Below are 11800 nucleotides of genomic sequence, written 5' to 3'. Positions count from 1 at the left end.
TATGGGGGCAGGCACGGTGTACCCCCCTAGAATGCATTCTAGAAAACTGGAAGGTGTTTGGATCAGATCCGATGACCAAAAACTGTTACAAAAGTTCTGTACAGTAGACTGGCCTCAAAATCAACTAGAGGACCAGAAAAGGTGGCCACCGGAAGGATCAGTAATATGCCACGATCCTTCAATTACTCCTGTTTTGTCAGCGAACGGGTAGCTTCTGAAGCTGTTTGTATGGAGAGCTCTTGTAAAAATCCCCCACCATAGCTCCTGTTCTTCCCCCTGTCTGGCGGAGTGCAAGGATTCAAAAGCAGGTTAGGGATAGTGCAGGACAAAGGAGGGACCTGTCTAGAAAGGGAAGACCCTATGTCCTAGTGCACTCTCTCTCTGTTGTAGCTAAAAGCAAGATCAGATGCAGAATGGTACTGGGGGCCAGTGTGAGTGACTGTTACCGGAAGACGCCCAGAGTACCCTGTGAAGCAAAAGCTCGTGACCAGGACTACTCTAACGCAAGCCCGGTAACTAGTGGATCTTTAGGAGGTCCGACCCATGGTGGGCTGACTTGGCCTGGCATCGTCCGGTGAGGAAGCTACCTGGGTCTAGGAGTGTGTGTGTACCATCTTCCCTTCCCCTTCCTTTCCGTGTGGGCTACTGACAGTCTGATCATCTCACTGGATGCAATCAGAGTAAGCGGCGCCGTCTCCCAGTTTCTTGAGGCGCTGTCTCGCTCCTGTCTTTGGGTCCCTCGGGTCTGAAGAGGCTCTCAATTGGCCATTCTGTATATGCGATTCCCCCAGTTGGGCCACTTCAACAGGGTAAGTGGCGGTGACAGTGGTTAGCATCTTGCTTCTTACATGCTGATGTCACGGTTTGGACCCCCGGCGAACCCAGCATTGAGGGGACCCGGCGCGGGCGCAAGGAAGAGTTGCTTAGCGCCCGACCGCTAACTATTTACACTAGAACTATAATATACTACAAAACTCATACTAAACAAGTTGAAACTCTAATTAAAACTAGAACTAGAACTATTATGACAATGATACGAAGAGAAATTCTGTTGCGGACATGCAGGAAGGTCTGATTTGGCCACGCTCCACAGTTCCAACGACCGAACGCGGTAAGAAGGGAACTGAGGAGAGGGGCGGGCTTGGCAGGGGTAATATTACGCTATGGCGGTCACCCACTCTAGGGGGCACGCCGGCCCGTTGGATTGCTTAGGAAGATGTAAAAGTCTTCCGACGAACGTGCACGCGCGGCGCGTACACCTACTGGAATGGATATGAGCAATCACTCGAAGAAGAACTGAGATTACATTTGCAAAGCTTAACTGTCCAGTAAGATCCAACAGTGTGACTTTGTGACCCCGGAGTCGGTGTGGCTTGGTGACACCAAAGAAGCCACAGGCAGCCGACCTGGACTGGAATCTCTGAAAGACACCGCAGGAGATTCCAGGGTGTAAAAGAACAGCCCTCCCAAGAGTGGAAGCATGTTGGAAATTCTGGACAAGCTGTATACAGGATAATCTCCTGTCCACCTCTCCCACTTCTCTGAACATTATACACAGAAGTGGCCAGTCTGGACGTACATGTGTGAGTATGAAAGGGGCTTAGGGCTTGGGGCATTAATGTCTTCCTGAGTGATATGGGAGCGTTCCCAACACTCTCTGTTGTTCTATTATTTTATTAATGAAGCTTTAAAATTCAATTATATGGTGTGTTTTCTTTATCTTCCCCGACTCGAGGGATAGATTGCTCACCAAACTGTGACAAATTTCTGTTACCAGTTAAAAAGGAGGGAGCCCTGCAGAATTCACACCATCTATTTGTTTTACCCTTGTTATTTTATGTTTGCTTTGCTTGGTACTGTTGGTGTTATATGTTGAGAACTGCATGATTAAAAGTGAGCCCTAATACGATAAGGAAACGCTATCTGGTTCTGGTTCTGTTCTGTTTAACCTCTTACTGTTGTTTTTCTGCTCTGTTCATTTGGGCGTTAGGAGTATGGGTGGAACTGAACCTCTAGTTCGTAATTCCTCAGGATGCAAGCCATTGCGTGCAATGAAGCTCTGAGGTCAAACTGAGATCCTTCTGTCCCGTCCCTGTAGCAGTCAGTGTATAGAAGTGGGAAAACATGGCTTATACTGTAATTCCCTCTGTGTAATTCTCTTTTCTGTTTAAGTGTCAGAAGACAGATGGGTGGGTCTCTGGGTAAACCCTCTAAAGGGGATTGGAGTATATGTTAAGTAAATGGCCTTTACCCTATGGGCCATGCGTTTTTGTCCAGGTGGCAAGCCTCACGAGGGAGGACTCAGGTAGTCTTCTGAGTAAAAATGTTTAAGGGAAGAGACCAGGAGGGGTGAGGGCTAGTTGAGAAGCCCACCCTCCTAGCTAAACTGTTAGTGGAACAAGTTGGTGCCCATGGAAGGGACGGTTCAGCAAGAAAATCAGGATCGGGCCCAGGTGGGAAGGCAACAGACAGAGAGATTGGAGAACGGGTTGGAAAACTTTGAGGGTGTAATGGAAGGAAGGAGTCAGTAAGTAAGCATGGGGATTTCAAATACTCAGGACTTACTTGGAATGGTGAGTTATGTTGATAAAAGTGGCTGTTGGGAGACAAGCAAGTGATTTAAGGGAGAGTGAGAAGTTAACTCTGTAGTTGCTGGAGGGAACAGAAGTTGAACTTTGTAAAAATGCTAAAGAGGAAACTTCTTGGTGTCTTTGAAATGTTTGTAAATAAATTCTGGTAAATTTAATCATGTTCCTTTTAAGGTAAAAATCTTTAAGCTGTGAATAGCTTTGGATCCAAAAGCAAGCCAGAAAGCATCTGTATTAATGCAAATTATCTAACTGATAAGGTAGGAGCCACTGAAACCTAGGCTGCCTATGAAACACATACAAGAAAATATGGGGTAATTCCTCTGCTTTGCCTGAAATCAACAAGGTATCGTGTGCTACGCTTGTAATTAATAGGTTTAACGGGGCGATGATGGGTGACTGCCCCAGGAGGTGAGACAGATTGAGGACCTAAGCTGTCTTTTTTTGGTCTTTCAGATTATCAAGAGAAAAAACTGGATGCCGAAGCTGAGAGCAGGCATTCAAGAGGTCAACGGTACAGTGCAGTTTACAGTGAAGGCACAAGGTATAGGATTATGTTTTGTGTTTCATATGTTGGTTCTGTGCTTGTGGTTTGTCTTGCGCCGGGAATTGGTTGTGTTTTAAAATGTTATTTCCCATAGAAGGATGGTCTAGTTTGGAATCAGGGGCCTGGCGGCGATTGGGCAGCGGAGGGTGGAGGGTGTGAGGGCGGACGGCGAGCTGGGCTGGTGGCTGATGTGAGAAGAAGCGGAGCTGGTTTGGCGGGGAGGGAGTAGGGGTGGGAGGGGAGTCTCGGGAGCGGCGGATAGGGGCGGGGAGGTAGTGTGGGGGGTGGGGGTGCTTGGGGGGGCGTCTGGGGGGGGGGGGGGGGAGTTGGGGGATGAAGAGGGCAGGGGCTCTGGGTACGGCGGGGTGGGGGGACGTGGCGGGAAGGGGAGGAGGGGTCCGGTGGGGGAAGGGCCGGAGGAGGGCGGGGGCGGAGAAAGGCGGGGCGAAGGGTTAATTGGCCATGCGGATATTGTATTTGTTCAACTTTAAAAATAAAAAGTGTTTGGGATAAATTCAGAGGAGATGTGCCGATATACTCAAAGTTCTAATACATTTCCTAGTAGGAAAAGAAGAACATCTTCATTTGGCCAATGATTCTTTTAATTGAAAATTGTTTCACTTCTAAAATTTGCATAGCTCAACAGTGCTTTTGAAAGCAAGGACATAAAAAGTTAACGCACTCCCATATTGTACAGGATCCTTCTGGCTACCGCTCAGAATTTCTAGCCAGAAGGGCTGGGGATGGTGGGATGGCTGTATGGAACTAAAGTTGCTATTGAGTAAAACGGTCCTTCAAAATGGGTTGCTTGTCCTGGCCTTGTTGCTTCAAAGGCTCTGTAATAAGGTTATGTTTAGTGGAAGGGTATATGTCGGCATACAATTAATCACTATATGACTGGCGTACGGGTGTGGTAGCTGTATACGTGGCAATGTTATATGTCGTTCATGTTGGTGGGAGGTTAAGAGAAGGTGTATGAGTAAAGAATGAAGTTTCCTTTGTAGGTTTGAAAGAAGCAAGAGAGGAAGGAAAAGAAACGAGAATGGTTACTGCGGAAAAAAAAAATATAATAAGAATAGCTAGCGGAGCTCAGGCGCTATAGATAAGGACCAAATGAACTCGGACTTTCGGTTCAACACTGTTGACACTGCATGAAACTTCAATAACTTGGTTGACAACCAAGCCGAAAAGTGAGGGCTAATAGCAACGGTAGTGTGGGGGTTTCGTGGCGAAGATAATCACAGCTATGAGATCTGCCACCAACACTGCCACGTTGCACTAAATGAAGATGTCGTTAGGTTCTTTTCTCACGGCTGTCCTAGGTAAGAAAAGGGGGGACGGAAGCGTCGAGACCCGATGCAAGACCCTAGCGAGCCCTTGCCACTCCTTGGAAACCTAGGAAACGTGGAATTTGATGGGTAAAGGTCATCCAAAAGGAGAGAGCTGCTTTGGGCTGCCATGCTGAAGGAAGGCCCTTATTATAAGCCCTGCTGGACTACCAAACCACTGCTGTAGAAGTGGCCAAGGCTTGCACTGCTTGGACCCATGATTTCTCACTGCAAAGAAGGGACCCCACCCAGGGGCACCGGGAGAATTCTCTCTATTGATGCTATAGGCTAATTTCGTTCCTCTAAGCCCACTGGTGCCTTTCTGGACAGCAGGGGAATAAGTTAAAGGTGAATGCTAGTAACCTCTCCGGCGTGTTCCGACTGACAGATTCTCACTGTGCCTTTTTGGAAGGGTTTTTCTAGAGAAATCAAGAACCATTACAGGAGGGTGATGTGCTGGTGACCTTCCCCTGTTAGGATGCTGCACCACGACTGTTTTGGGAAGCGCAGGAGAGGAAGCGATAGGCACTCACCTGCAACTGAAATTGCCAAGGGTCCAGAGGATTCTGACTAGAAAGGACAGTTAAGAACTGACCTGGTGAAACAAAAGTAGAGAGGATCTATTACACGGCGGGAAGGAGCATTTGTGGGACCGCAGTGCTTGGAATTGGTCGGTATTGATTGGATTCTTGGGGTTTACTTCTACAAGCGCTGCGCCCTGTGTCCTGCGAGACCGTGGACTAATAATGTACCCCCTCACTATGCTATTATGTCGGGAGTGCCCGGATTGTTGAAAGTACTGAAAGTAAGCGGAAATATTAGAAAAGTGATACTCATAAAAAGTACAACCAAAGTGGATAAGATGGTATTGCGAAATATAACTGGGAGCTGAAGGCATTGAGTGGGATTCTAGTTATGTTTAGGAGAACCTCAGGATTTCCTGAATGACCAGTCTGAGTGGCCATTCTCGAGTGATCTTTGAGCTAGCGAGACTGTGGCCCACTAGCCCTAACAGACCGCTCAGGAAATACCATCTGTTCTGGTGAATCATGGGAGAACATTACTTGGAACACTTTCTAGGTGGCAAGTGTGGACAGGGCGGATACCCCACATTCCCGTAATCAGCCAGTGCTCTACCAACACGGCGGACGGGTGTGCGCGGCCTTATGCAGGGGGCATGAATGCTGTAACTTATGTCCCAGAAAATGCCACAGGATATTAACAAGCACCAGGGTCCTGTTCAGGACCAACAGGGCTTTTGAAACAGGGAAGGCAGGAGGGCCGGTTTCCCCGCGAGGGCAACCCACTATTTCGCCTATTCCCTCTGGGGCTGGTTTAGTCCTATATGCTGGTGCGGAACTAGGGAAGGCATGTTCACCACTCCTGCACAGTGTGGGTGTGCTTTTTCGTCCTACGTCTTGGCTCCCATCTCTGTGCTTGCTTGCTTAACAGCACTCCAGCCTCCCTAAAGACTTAATCGCTTTTTGTCCTCAAGTAATGAGAAAACGTCAGCCAAAGTTGTCTGAGTATTCTCGAAGGAGGGAGTTGGGTTGGTGTACGACTAGGCCATAGAATCTGGACCCTCAGTGAACGCAAAGCTCCTGCGCATTTTGAAACTCTACTTGGATTCTAGAAAAGCTAGCAGCGTGGTGAATAAATGTGGTAACAGTAAGTTATAGTTGCAGCACAGCCTCAAACCAGGTTCTAAAGCAGGTAGTGATATACGGCTTGTGCACCTTTTAGCAGCAAGGACAAGATAAACTTGCAGAAGGAAAATTTACTAAAGGACTGCCGCGGCCAAGATTACTTAATGCACCTGCGCTTACGTAACTGCTACAGGGGGAGGAAGGAGGAGGAGGGGGGGAAGAAAGAAGAAAGAGGAAAAAAAAACTTATAAAAAAGGGAAAAGCCGCTTGTGTAGGTGTGCTTGATTTGAGGCATCAGTCTCCTTGCACCGCTTTGAGATCTCAAATAAACTTTGTTTGCTTCTCCACCATGGTGTGTTTATTGGCATGAAGTACACTGGGCAACAAACCCCGCTGTTGCCCCCCTCAGGCACTTTGTGTCAGCAACACTAGGAACTAGGGGTCCTGAGTGCTTACCTGAGTCAGACTGATTTATGTGTTGATGGAATGGGGGCTTTGGGCAAGGCCGCCCATAGGGTGGGGGCAAGTGGGACAATTTGCCCCAGGCCCTGGGGGCCCCCACGAGAGTTTTTTGGGATCCTTGGAGCGGGGTCCTTCACTCACTCTGGGAGCCTCAGAAAACTCACAGGGCTGGGGCCCCTGGAGCTTCTTCCGCTCCGGGTCTTCCTCTGCAGGGGGTCGTTCCGCTATGGGGCGGAAGGATCTCCCGCCATGGGGCAGAAGGACCTCCCGCCACTGAATTACCGCCAAAGGGGGACCCGCCACTGAAGTCTCAGGTCTTCGGCGGTAATTCGGCCGCAGGAGTCCCCCACCGCAGGTCTTCGGAGCACTTCGGCAGCATGTCCCAGAGTGGAAGGACCCTCCGCTGCCAAATTACCACCGAAGCGGAGGGCCCCCTGCCTCCGAAGACCCAAGACCCCCTGAATCCTCTGGGTGGCCCTGGCTTTGGGCTCAAATCTGAGTGAGATCCCAGCCTTAGTGTACAGTGTAGATATTACATATCCCCTACTTGCATATACTCCAGGGCTGGAGCACCCACAGGGAAAAATTGGTGGGTACTTAGCACCCACCGGCAGCTCCCCGCCCCAGCTCACCTCTGCCTCCACAGCTGCTTGTCTGAGTGATGCTGCTATGGAGTGCACAGCCATGGCTTTGCCCCATCTGCTGCTGGTGCCTGGGGTTGCAGCTGCTCCTAAGCTCCCAGTCCCCTCTAACTGGTCATGCAGCCATAAGAGCTGTCCGGGTAAGGGGACCCAGCTCTGGGGCTGGCAGAGCCACTGGGGAGCAGCAACCACAATGGGAGTCCTCCTGGCACACAGCCCCTAGTTACCCCTGTGCCCTGAGCTACACCCCTCACTGCACACAGCCCCTAGCCACCTCCTTCCTGAGCTACCCGCACACAGTCCCTAGCTACTCCCTCCCTGCAACCTGAGCTACACCTCTGACTGCACACAGCCCCAGCTACCCCATGCTGTAACGAGAGATTTTGCTTTGAATGTTCTAAAATACATGGCAGCACCTTAACAAAGACTTGCAGAAAAACACCATAAATTCACTCTTTTCAGTTGACATAATTAAGGTGGTGAGAGTATCAGGACACTTTGATTTGCATAAAACAATAATTCATTTTAAGATTAAGACTCTAAATAAGTAGAAATCAATGACAGTTTAAAATCAGAAAGTCCAACATGGCGGACCAAAATGGTAGAGACACAAACGACATGGTTTAAGTTTAGAGTGAAAAATTCCAGAAGGTTCCAGCAACTAAGAGGGAGGAGCTCTACCCAAGATGGTGTCAGAAGGAGGAGCTTAGCTATCTAAAAATAGGATGACATAAGGGAGGGCTAGACAGGAAAAGGAAATATGCTAATATTTGGAAGCTGATTGGCTGAACCAGGCTAATATATCATGTTACTAAGTTGCCCTTGAGTTAGCAACCAGTATATGAGGCCAACAGCCAGCGGGCTTAAGCGGTGGTGTTTTCATGTGATAAGAACCAGCTAGCAGGTCTGTATGTATGTGAAAAATCAGGCAGAGATGATCATCCAACAGCATCTAAACCTCTAAAGTAGACAATGGGAGGTAAATGGCAGCAGCAGCAGCTTCCAGAGATTGGGTGGCCACTTCAGGTGGAACAGATTGTTTTAAGATAAGTAGTTAAACCATATTTCAAGGACCATTTAAGGTGAAGTGGCCCATTTACTTCCTTCCAGTCATAGGAGGGAAAAGAAAGGGGAGTGGGGAAGGCAGTTGGGGGCTTGTTAGTGGGTTATATATTGTAATAAGCCATAAATCCATTGTCTCTGTTCAGTCCATGACTTTTAGTATCTAGCAGAGTAATGGATTGAAGCTCCCAGGCTTGTCTTTTGAAAGTGTGCAGGTTTCCTTTGAGGGTGAGGACCAATAAGTCAGGTATAGCATGAGTTTTTGTGAGAAGTGTTCACTTACAGGTGATGCGGTATTTCTGTCTTTTTATCATTTTTCTGTGTGAGTTCATTTGAGAGCATAGTGATTGTCTGGTTTCACCCACATAGTTGTTGTTGGGGCATTTAGTGCACTGGATGAGGTAGACCATATACTGTGATAAGCATGCATATAAACTGTTCCACCTTGTATTTAGCTGTGACACTCGAAGTATGTTTCCCACAGCTGAAGAAGAGCTCTATGTAAGCTCAAAAGCTTGTCTCTCTCACCAACAGAAACTGGTCTTATAAAAAACATAACTTCACTCACCTTGTCTTTCACAATACATTGTCCATTTTCCTTTATCCACTCCTTTATTTACCTATTCAAAAATGTGAGGAGGCATGCATTTCCTTTGCAGGTGCTTTTGAGGTGTTCTATTATTCTATTTTAACTATAACATCTATTTATAACTATAACATCTATTTATAAACCAGGTACAGATGTAAGACTTACTGATCTGCAATTCCTAGGATCACTCCTAGAACTTAATATATATATATGTATATATATTTTAAGTTCTAGGAGTGATCCTAGGAATTTAAGTTATTTAAGTTATATATAACATTTGATGTCCTCACATCAGCCAATATAGTAGCTGTTTTTAATGAGAGTACATATTTTTTCTAGCAGCAAAGTCACTTCATCTTTAAGTTCTTTCAGAATTTAATATCTCTTCTTCTGAAACCTGAGTGTCTGATAGTGCCTTTTGATTTGAAGAATCTCAGAATTATGTATACGCTTGTAACGTTGTGCGGCCAGGGCTCGACCCTCCCTAAGGGTGGAGGGGAGCCATACCGGCCTGCTACACGTAGTCGGGTCCTGCCCTATTCTTCAGAGCTGAGCGACACTGCACAGTCACTTGGGGGCTCTGGCTTTCTGCTGCAAGGCGGAGCACCGACACACAGAGTTAGTGAGGGCTCAGGCCCTCTGCTGCAGGGCTTGAGCAACAATACAAGTCAGTTGCGAGTTCAGGCCCTTTGTCTCAGGGCTGAGCACACACAAAGTTCAGGGGAGCTCAGGCCCTCTGATGCAGGGCTGAGCAGCGGTACAGTTTAAAGGGGCACCAAACACAGACTAATCTGAGTGGCCTCCTCAGGCCAGGGGGAGGGGGAGTCTACCACCCTTGAGAGGGTGGCAGGGGGAACGCAGGCCCTCCCACTCCACTGCATTCCAGCTCAGAGCCCTAGTAGCGGCTATCACCACTAACGGTCAGTGGGGTTCCTGACCGCAACACACTGACATGGGTTCAGGTACGTCTGCAGCCTGACTGGGGTCGGCTGCCCCCGGGCTACTTCCAATTTCCCCCTCCGGGCCCCCATGGTGCCAGCTCCCGGGAAGTCCAGTAGCATGGGCTCCTCCCGGCCGGGGCTGGGCGGTAGGTCTGGCAGCTTCTCCAGGAAGTCCGGCCAGGCTTGCTCCGGGGGTTCCTCGGGGCAACAGGAGGGACGGGGCGGCTCCAGCAGCTCCTCCTCGTAGCGGGCACGGGGAAGCTCCGGGGGTTCCTCCCAGTAACAGGTGCGGGGAAGCTCCGGCCAGTCAGGGCAACTGCCCTGGGCCCCAGCAGCTTCCCAGTCATGAGCTCCCTCTAGCAGGTCTGCTCCCAACTGCAGCTGGGCTCCAACTGAGCTCTGATGGCCAGCTTTTATACTTCTGGGTCGCCGCCTGACCCTTTGAGGGGCGGGCTCACTGCTCTGTAGCCCTGCCCCCTTAGGTGTCTGGCGGGGCTTGACCCTCCCTGAGGGGGAGGGGAGTCACACCGCCTCGCTACAACGCTATATATATGGATGGCTACACAAAGAATTTGCACTGACATAACCAAACTGGTTCCTACCTAAAAGTAGTTAAATCAGTCCAATCCTCTTGTACAGACACTCTTAAATCAGAGTAGGCTAATACTGATTTATCTTAATTTGGCTGTTATCTAATTTCAGTTTAAATCTGAACTTCCCAACATGGGGTGGCTAGGGCAAGGTGGTTTGTATCCTGTATGAACCCAACTGTAATTTTCACAGCCACTTCTAATTTATGCAAGGTGTTGTTTCCCATGTTCACCCAGTTTCCAAACCATAGCTCTTATTGCAGATAACAACGCTAATAGTGCCTGATTCTTAAAAGTATATCACAATAAACTGCCATTAGAAGCAAATAATGTATATAATCTGGCCCTGTTTCAGTTCATGTATTGCCTCTGACTAGATTATGAGTTCAGTGCTTTTTGTTCAAAATGATTAGATGAAACTTTACATTAAAGTAGTATACAAAACCAGTTCCACACGTCCTTGGGGATGGAATTGGTTATTGAAAACCACACCAGTAAAAGAAATAAAGGTTCTCTCGATCCAACGGACCAACCCCAGACCCAGGCAATTCCATATGTTCATAGAGAATATTCAAATAAGGATGATACACAGAGTTTTGGCATGTCAGTCATTATCATCGGGGGCAACACACAGAGTAATGGGGGGACGTGCTGGTATTTGGTTATGGTTGCTATATATTAACATACTGTCTGTATGTCCCATATGCGGGTCTACGGTGGGTGGGGTCAAGTAATAGTAGGGGAGCAGTCAAGGGTACACGCTTCATCTAAGGGGTTACACATGTCATGATTAGAGAGCAGGCCGGGTAATGGGGACATGGGTGGACCCTCACGAGGTGGAATCCAATCGGTGGGTTCAGGACCTCAGGGAATGTGGTGTTAGTACGGGGGGTTGTAAGGGTTTTCCCCTCCCCCGTGGGTGCGTGGCCACTGCACTCACTCCTAGTACTGGCGGTGGCGGTGATGGTTCGGTATATGATGTCCTGGGACCACCGGAAAGCCGTCCGAGACCAATCAAACGTCTCGTGATCGTGCACAGCGACGCCACCCCACAGGCCTAAGTACCCGTTCGTTACAGGGTCCCAGGTCCTTCACTCCTGATCTTTACCCACAAATCACGAACAAATGTTGCCTCTTTAGAATCTAAATCTAAAGGTTTATTATAAAAAGGAAACAAGATAGAGGTGAGAGCTAAATTGGTTAAACTGAATCCAGTTACATACAGTAAGGCAAAGTCCTTAGTTCAGGCTTGTAGCAGTGATGAAGTAAACTGCATGTTTAAATCCAGTCTCTGGAGAACATCCCTGCTGGGATGGTCATCATCTTTGGTGCAAGAGCTTAAGATTGTAGCATAAGTCCTCCAAGGTAGAAGCAGGATTGAAAGAGAAAAGAGATGAGGCCTTCGC

This window comes from Chelonoidis abingdonii, chromosome 2, assembly GCF_003597395.2.
Source record: "Chelonoidis abingdonii isolate Lonesome George chromosome 2, CheloAbing_2.0, whole genome shotgun sequence".
Taxonomy (NCBI): Eukaryota; Metazoa; Chordata; order Testudines; family Testudinidae; genus Chelonoidis; species Chelonoidis abingdonii.
This window is presented reverse-complemented; position numbering follows the sequence as displayed.